General features: G+C 41.1%; 1 pseudogene; it reads left to right on the forward strand.

Moving 5' to 3' along the window:
• The first annotated feature begins 1,003 nt into the window (after window positions 1-1,003).
• Window positions 1,004-6,742, forward strand: LOC149748922 (phosphoserine aminotransferase pseudogene; annotated as a pseudogene).
• Window positions 6,743-7,291: the final 549 nt, after the last annotated feature.

The raw sequence follows: 7,291 nt of genomic DNA on the forward strand, positions 1-7,291 counted from the left end.
AGTTTTTTCAGCAGCACCAGTAGAAGAGAACTTTGGGTAGTTTCTGCTCTCAGTACTCTAGAACTGCCTGATTTCTGTTTACACATTTCATTCCCCAGCCTTCCCTTCCATCCTGAGAGCTTTTTCATAACTTCTTTAAAAATTTGTTTTCCTTAATTAGCTAGCTAGTTGCTATTATATGCAGCCCATTAAATGAAGAGGCTTTTCTACTTACTTATTTATATTGAGGTATAGTTGATGTACAATATTATATAAGTTGCAGGTGTACAACATAGTCACAATTTTTAAAGGTTATACTTCATTTATAGTTATTATAAAATACTTGCTACATTCCCTGTGTGTACTATATATCCTTGTAGCTTATTTATCTTACACATAGTACTTTGTACCTCTTAATCCCCTACCCCAGTCTTGCCCCTCCCCGCTTCCCTCTTCCCACTGGTAACCACTAGTTTGTTCTCTATATCTGGTAAGTCTGCTTCTGTTTTGTTATATTCACTAGTTTGTTGTATTTTTTAGATTCCACATGAGTGATATCATACAGTATTTGTCTTTCTCTGTCCAGCTTATTTCACTAAGCATAATACCCTCCAAGTCCATCCATGTTGTTGCAAGAAGAGGCTTTTCTTGTACAGGCAGCATGGCTAATTTCAGGGAGGAGAGCCACAAACTATGGGTGAGAGCTTCCTGCTCCACCTCAGCTGCCACTGCTGCAACCAGTGTCAGTTGGGCCTTCACAGCTATACCATCTGGGGCATAAATCAGTCATTTTATAGGAGAGTGCCAGGCCCTATCTCAAGGCTGCCACTGAACATCCAGAGCAACTAGCAATGTGCCCCGAGTTTCTGGCTTTTTCTTCCACTTTCAGACTGCAATAAAATGCCACACATCACAGGCAAGGATTCTGACTTCTCTAACAGCCACCAAAGGGGCTGGGTGATGCAATCTGGGATGATGGAGGAGTTAACTCCCCGTGGGGAAAACTCTGACTATGGGGAAATAAGAGACAGGAGAGAGATGTACACTGTCCTGTGATGGATCCTCTCCAGCCAGCTCCACCCATGCCGCTCGGGATGCACTGCGAACACTTGGAGGTAGGCAGTCAGTTTTAGCTCAGGCCACCAAGCTGCCTAGCTCTGTGTTGTTAGACATACAAAAAGAACTACTAGACCACAAAGGAGTCGGCATTAGTGTTCTTGAAATGAGCCACGGGCCATCAGCTTTAGCTGAGATTATTAACGGCACATAGAATCTCACGTGGAAAAAAAAAAAAAAAAGAATCTCATGTGGAAATTGTTAACCGTTCCAGATAATGATTTTTGTGCAAAGAGGAGGGTTGGTTGGGCCAGTTCAGTGCTGTCCCCTTAAACCTGATTGACGTGAAAACCCCCAGAAGCCTAGAAGTTTGGGAACTGTGTCATCCATTCTAAACTTAGAAGTTATAGGAAAATTCTGGATCCAAGCCCCTGGAACTTCAATCAGGTCACTTCCTCTATGTATTACTGCACAAATGAGACCAGGTCCAGAGTAGAATTTTACTTTATCCCTGATGTCAGGGGAGCACTGCTGGTTTTTGACACGTCCTCAAATTTCCCATATAAACCAGTTTGGTGTTTACAAGTTTGGTGTGATTTTTGATGGTGCCCAGCAGAATGCTGGCTCTTCAGGGGTCACAGTGGTGATCTTTCAAGATATCCTGCTAGGATTCACCCTCAGAAAGTGCCCCTCCATCCTGGAATACAAAGTGCAAGCCAGAAACAACTCTATTCAACACAGCTCCCTGTTTCGGCTTCTATGGCATTGGCTTGGTCTTGGAGTATATTAAGAATAACAGTGGTGAAGGACTTCCCTGGTGGTCCAGTGGTTAAAACTCCATGCTTCCACTGCAGGGGGCGAGGGTTTGATCCCTGGTCGGGGAAGTTCTGCAAAAAAAAAAAGAAGACTAACAGTGGTGAAGCAACCATGAAGCTTAGCTCTGTCAAATCTCAAATGATTTATGATGTTATTGATAATTCTCAAGGATCCTATGTATATCCAGTGAAGCCCAGAATAGAAGCAAGGCAAATATTCCATTCTGAAGCAAGATGAATATTGCATTCTGCATTGGCAATGCCAAAGGAGATGATGCTTTAGACTAAAAGATTTCTCAATAAAGCTTTTGAATTCAATATAATCTCCTTGAAAGGGCGTGGGTCTGTGGCAGGCATCATGGCTTCTCTGTATAATGCCAACAGGAGAGAAGATGTTCAGAAGCTGGCAGCCTTCATGAAAAATTATTTGGAGACACATCTATGAACACATCCTAACCAATACGTACTCTGTCCTTGAACATCGGACAAAATTTAAAGTAACTTGGGAATGGCTACGAAAAGCTTAACAAACATGGCATTTTTCTCGAATGGACATATTTATTATAGACTCTTCTTTTTTTCAAGGAACAATAGCAAAACATCCACAGCTGGTGGGACTTAGACATCTTAATTCTGACTTGAACTGGAAACATTTAAAAAATCTTCCTCTTGCTTTTCTAACAAAAACTAGCTTATGTTGCCTTTGCTGCTACTTTTTCTAGCTAGATCTCAGTATTCACACTTGATTGTGGACTTAATTATGCAAACTGAAGTTGTTTCTAGAGGCACACAAACACACAGTGAGGAGGGTGGATGGTGTTCTCTAGAAACTCGATTCTTGATCCTTTACAAAGTGACAGCAGTGGGGTCTCCTGGCTTCTGCAGCTGTTAATTCAGGTCTGCACTGACCGTGTGCTGAGTGTTCAGAAGTTCCAGACTAAAGGGCAAACTGGAGATCTTTCTTTATACTGTTATTTTCATAAAGAGACAAAAGTGACGTACTACATGTTTATATAGCAAGGTCTGTTTTTAGTACCAAATAGTTTATATCACTATGTGCTTATATTTCCAATAATGTGGTTCTCAGTAATACACATAGAGACTTTTAGAATTTGTTAGAATCCTTCACTTCCTGCATTATAGTATTACATTAGCCACAGTTGCGCTCCCCACTTCCACCCTCCCTCCCTTTTAAAGCTGCTTTACAAAAAAGATTTAGAAGTTCTCAGGTTCACTTTTGCTTTCCTTTCAAAGAGTAGAAGAGAAGGTTGGTTGATTGGCTCTTTTTTGGTTATGCCGTTGAACTAAAATTCTCTGTTAAACTCCCTTATCCTTTGTTCACTTGAATGTTCTTTTATAGTGTTTGACCAGAGGGAAACTGTGAGTTCTGGAAGGTCTTTGCTGAAGAGTCTTTTCCCTTATTGTTTATATATTGTCAGTATTTTATGTTGAATAGGTGAAGAACATTAAAATCCTAAAACAGCTAGAAAAAGAGAGAGACAGAGAGAGAGAGGAGGATTTCCTTTCTCTTCTTCCTCCACAGACTGCTCTGAGGCACAGTTTCTTCACATAGTTTGTCCAGGGTAGTGCAGGCTGTGCCAATGCTTCTACACAGTGATTAGCTGTGTCTCTTCCAGGCTCATCGTGAAGCAGTAGCCAGCACACATACTATGTCCCCCTGTGTTACTTGCCAACCGAACTTCCTCCTTTCCTCTCCCTCACTGTCAATGCCCTCAGATTGCACCTCATAGATAAAACATCAGCACTTAATCCCTGCCTCAGGTTCTGTCATGATAAATATTCCTTTGTATCTGTTTATTTTTGCACTTTTTAAAAGTAGGTTTTTTGCATATGTTACTGTGAATCCCCACTCCACCCACACCTTTTTTTTTCACTACCAAGTGATCTGCTGCCAACTGGCACCAATTCTGCAAATCAAAGTGTGCATTGCAAACATGATCATGTGATCCTCTTTACTAGAAGGTACACCAGGCAATCTGTCTACTTCTGTTCCCCAGAACCTCTCCCTTTTGCGTTTTTTTGGTTCGTGTGTTGTTTTCTTCCAGTTTTATTGAGATATAATTGACATACAGCACTGTATAAGTTTAAGATGTACAGCATAATGATTTTTTTTTGGCTACTTTTTTTTGTTTGTTTTTTGGTCTTCATTGCTGTGCGCAGGTTTTCTCTAGTTGTGGCAAGCGGGGGCTCTTCGTTGCAGTGCACAGACTTCTCATTGTGGTGGCTTCTCTTGTTGTGGAGCATGGGCTCTAGGTGCACGGGCTTCAGTAGTTGTGGCACGCAGGCTCAGTAGTTGTGGTGCACAGGCTTAGTTGCTCCACAGCATGTGGGATCTTCCTGGACCAGGGATGGAACCCATGTCCCCTGCATTGACAGGTGGATTCTTAACCACTGCACCACCAGGGAAGTCCCCAGCATAATGATTTGATTTACATACATCAATTTTATTATGAAGTGATTATCATAATAAATTCAGTGAACATCCATAATCTCATATAGGTACAAGATTAAAGAAATAGGAAAAAAATTTATTTCTCTTGTGATGAGAACTGTTAGGATTTACTCTCTTAACAACTTGCATATATAACATCCAGCAGTGTTAATTATATTTATCATGTGGTACATTACATCCCTAGTACTTATTTCTCTTATAACTGGAAGTTTGTATCTTTTGACTGCCTTCATCCAATTCCCCCTTCCCCTGCCCTGCTTCCACATATTTAAATATCAGTTATGGAAATTTCTTTAGCTTGTCTTTGGGCAGTGCAACAACCCCTTGCTTGATGATTTCCAGAACCCATTCCACTGACAGCTCAGCTCCAGCTTGTAGCATCCTTGAGCTAAAGAAGGTGATTACCAGATCAATATTTTGTGTTACATCCTGAAATGAAGGGTGAGTTCAAAATTGTTCAAAGAGATCTCATGTTCAAAGCAGTGCATACACCAAGTTTGGAGGGTGGTGAAGAGAATTTGGCAGGCAGGAACTGATGATCTCTAATATCATTGAAATCATTTCTTCAATGACATTTAAGTCTTGTTTGTAATCTGCTAAAGGAACATCCCTGGAACTCAGCAAACCTCTCAACGACTGTCTGGCTTGTTCCAGAACTTTGTTGTGTTTTTTAGACAGCAAGGAAAATAAATAGATTATCAGTTTACTGTAAGAGGATAAAACTCAGGAACAGCCAGATGAAAGAGACACATAGGGCAAGGTATGTGGGAAGGGGCATGGAGCTTCCATGCTCTCCCAGCATGTTACTCTCCCCGAATCTCACCAATCTGGAAGCTCTGTACTGTTTTTTCAATAATACTTAGTTCTTCCTCCAAAGTAGGAAATGTTAATATTAATATTTCACTAGTTAAAAGCAAACTATGGTTCAAAAAAATTCTAATTGGTTTTGAACTGTAGTGAGAATGTTAATGATATATAATGGAAATGATATATTTATTCCATTATAGCTGCATATTTTTAAATAGAAGTTGAAGTATTTAAGAGTCAGAGTTTTCACTAAAAAAAGTCCATTCTGTCCCTAAGCAAAGCCTGTAGATGGGACGTTCTACATACAATAAGAAGAGAGGAGGAAGAGAAGGAGCCTTCAATGGTACTAAGAAAACTAGGATAATATAATATAATGCCCTAGAAGCCAAGAGTGAATTTAAGGAAGTGATCAATTTTAAATGCTATACATGGATAAATCAAGGAGAAAATGAACAGAAAAATTACATAGTAGTGAACCATATCTCTTTTCTGTTAAGCCTTCTTGGGGCTTTAGTATATTGGTCACTTCGGGAGAGTCAGGAGAAATGAAAATAACAGATATCCTACCTTCACAAAATCCATTTTACTTCTTTAATTTCCTCCTTCTGCGTGTATCAGAAACTACTGCTCTCTAGCAATGTCTATTGTTCATCCATTGCTCTAGCCAACTTTTGCAAATTTTGCCCAAGAATACATTTTAACCCACTTTTTTAAGTATCTGCCATAGCAGATCATGACAGAAAATAGCAGATGTAGCAATGATTGTTGCCAATGCTTGACATTTAATTTAGCTATTCAGAATGATGGCTCTCTTGATAACTGGAATAATCTAACTTGATTACTGTTTGGGGGGTGGAAAATGATAGGGACACAACATCATTGACCATGCCTCCCTCCCTTGATCTCTTCAAAAGCCTATGCCTATGTGGTAGAGCTTCTGGCAAAGGTTTTCAAAAGAAACATATTCAGTTGGCATGTTTCCTTGGCCCTTTGCCCCCTTTACTTCTTTTTGTGGACACAATGCCTTGTAAGGGTAGAGCCATCTTACAACCATAAAGCCACATACTAGTGATAGTGAGACAGGAAGCGAGGAGCCTGGCTCCTTGCTGGCATTCTCAAAGTGTTGCACCAGCCCTGGAGTGCCTACCTCTGGACTTCTTATTATATGAGAATAACAATCCCCTTTTTGTTTAGTCACTAGAATCTGGTTTTCTGTTGCTTGAAGCATAATTCTACCCAGACATTTGATTGTCTGCCTTCCCCACTAGATCATAAGATGTCAGATAGCATGTCTGTATTTGCTACCTAAGATAGGAAGCTTTCATAGCAAATAATAGAAAACCCAACTCAAAACTGCCTTAACTATAAGGAAGTTTATTAACTCAGATAACTGGAATCCAAAAGTAAGACAAACTTAAGAGTTGACGTGGGCTTCCCTGGTGGCGCAGTGGTTGAGAGTCCGCCTGCCGATGCAGGGGACACGGGTTCGTGCCCCGGTCCGGGAAGATCCCACATGCCGTGGAGCGGCTGGGCCGTGAGCCATGGCCGCTGAGCCTGCGCATCCGGAGCCTGTGCTCCACAACGGGCGAGGCCACAGCAGTGAGAGGCCCGCGTACCGAAAAAAAAAAAAAAAAAAGACTGTAGCAATTTCAAGCCTCATATCCAAGAACAACCATGTCCAGAAGGAGCATGAATCACTTCTGGAAGTTCTCCTGGAATAGCTTTTCTGGAAGCATCCTGCAAACCTATCCTTGCAACTCATTGAGGTGAACTGGGGAACATGCATGATCCTAATCCAATCCCTGGCAAGAGGGTAATATTACCCTTAGACCAGTCCTGACCACCTCTGGAGCTGAGGATGCTGTGCTACACCAACTATGGGTAAGAGAGAGATTCCTGAACAACGTCAGAATTCTGCTGGACAGGGAGATCAGCTCTGTGCTTTGTGACCACCTAGAGGGGTAGGATAGGGAGGGTGGGAGGGAGACACAAGAGGGAGGAGATATGGGGACATATATATATGTATAGCTGATTCACTTCGTTATAAAGTAGAAACTAACACACCATTGTAAAGCAATTATACTCCAATAAAGATGTTAAAAAAAAAAAGAATTCTGCTGGGAAGGAAGAAAGAGGGAAAGGATGTTGAGTAGGTAAAGAA

This window comes from Delphinapterus leucas, chromosome 6, assembly GCF_059928025.1.
Source record: "Delphinapterus leucas isolate spDelLeu-1000000601 "Yukka" chromosome 6, BTC_Dleu_Yukka2, whole genome shotgun sequence".
Lineage (NCBI taxonomy): Eukaryota > Metazoa > Chordata > Mammalia > Artiodactyla > Monodontidae > Delphinapterus > Delphinapterus leucas.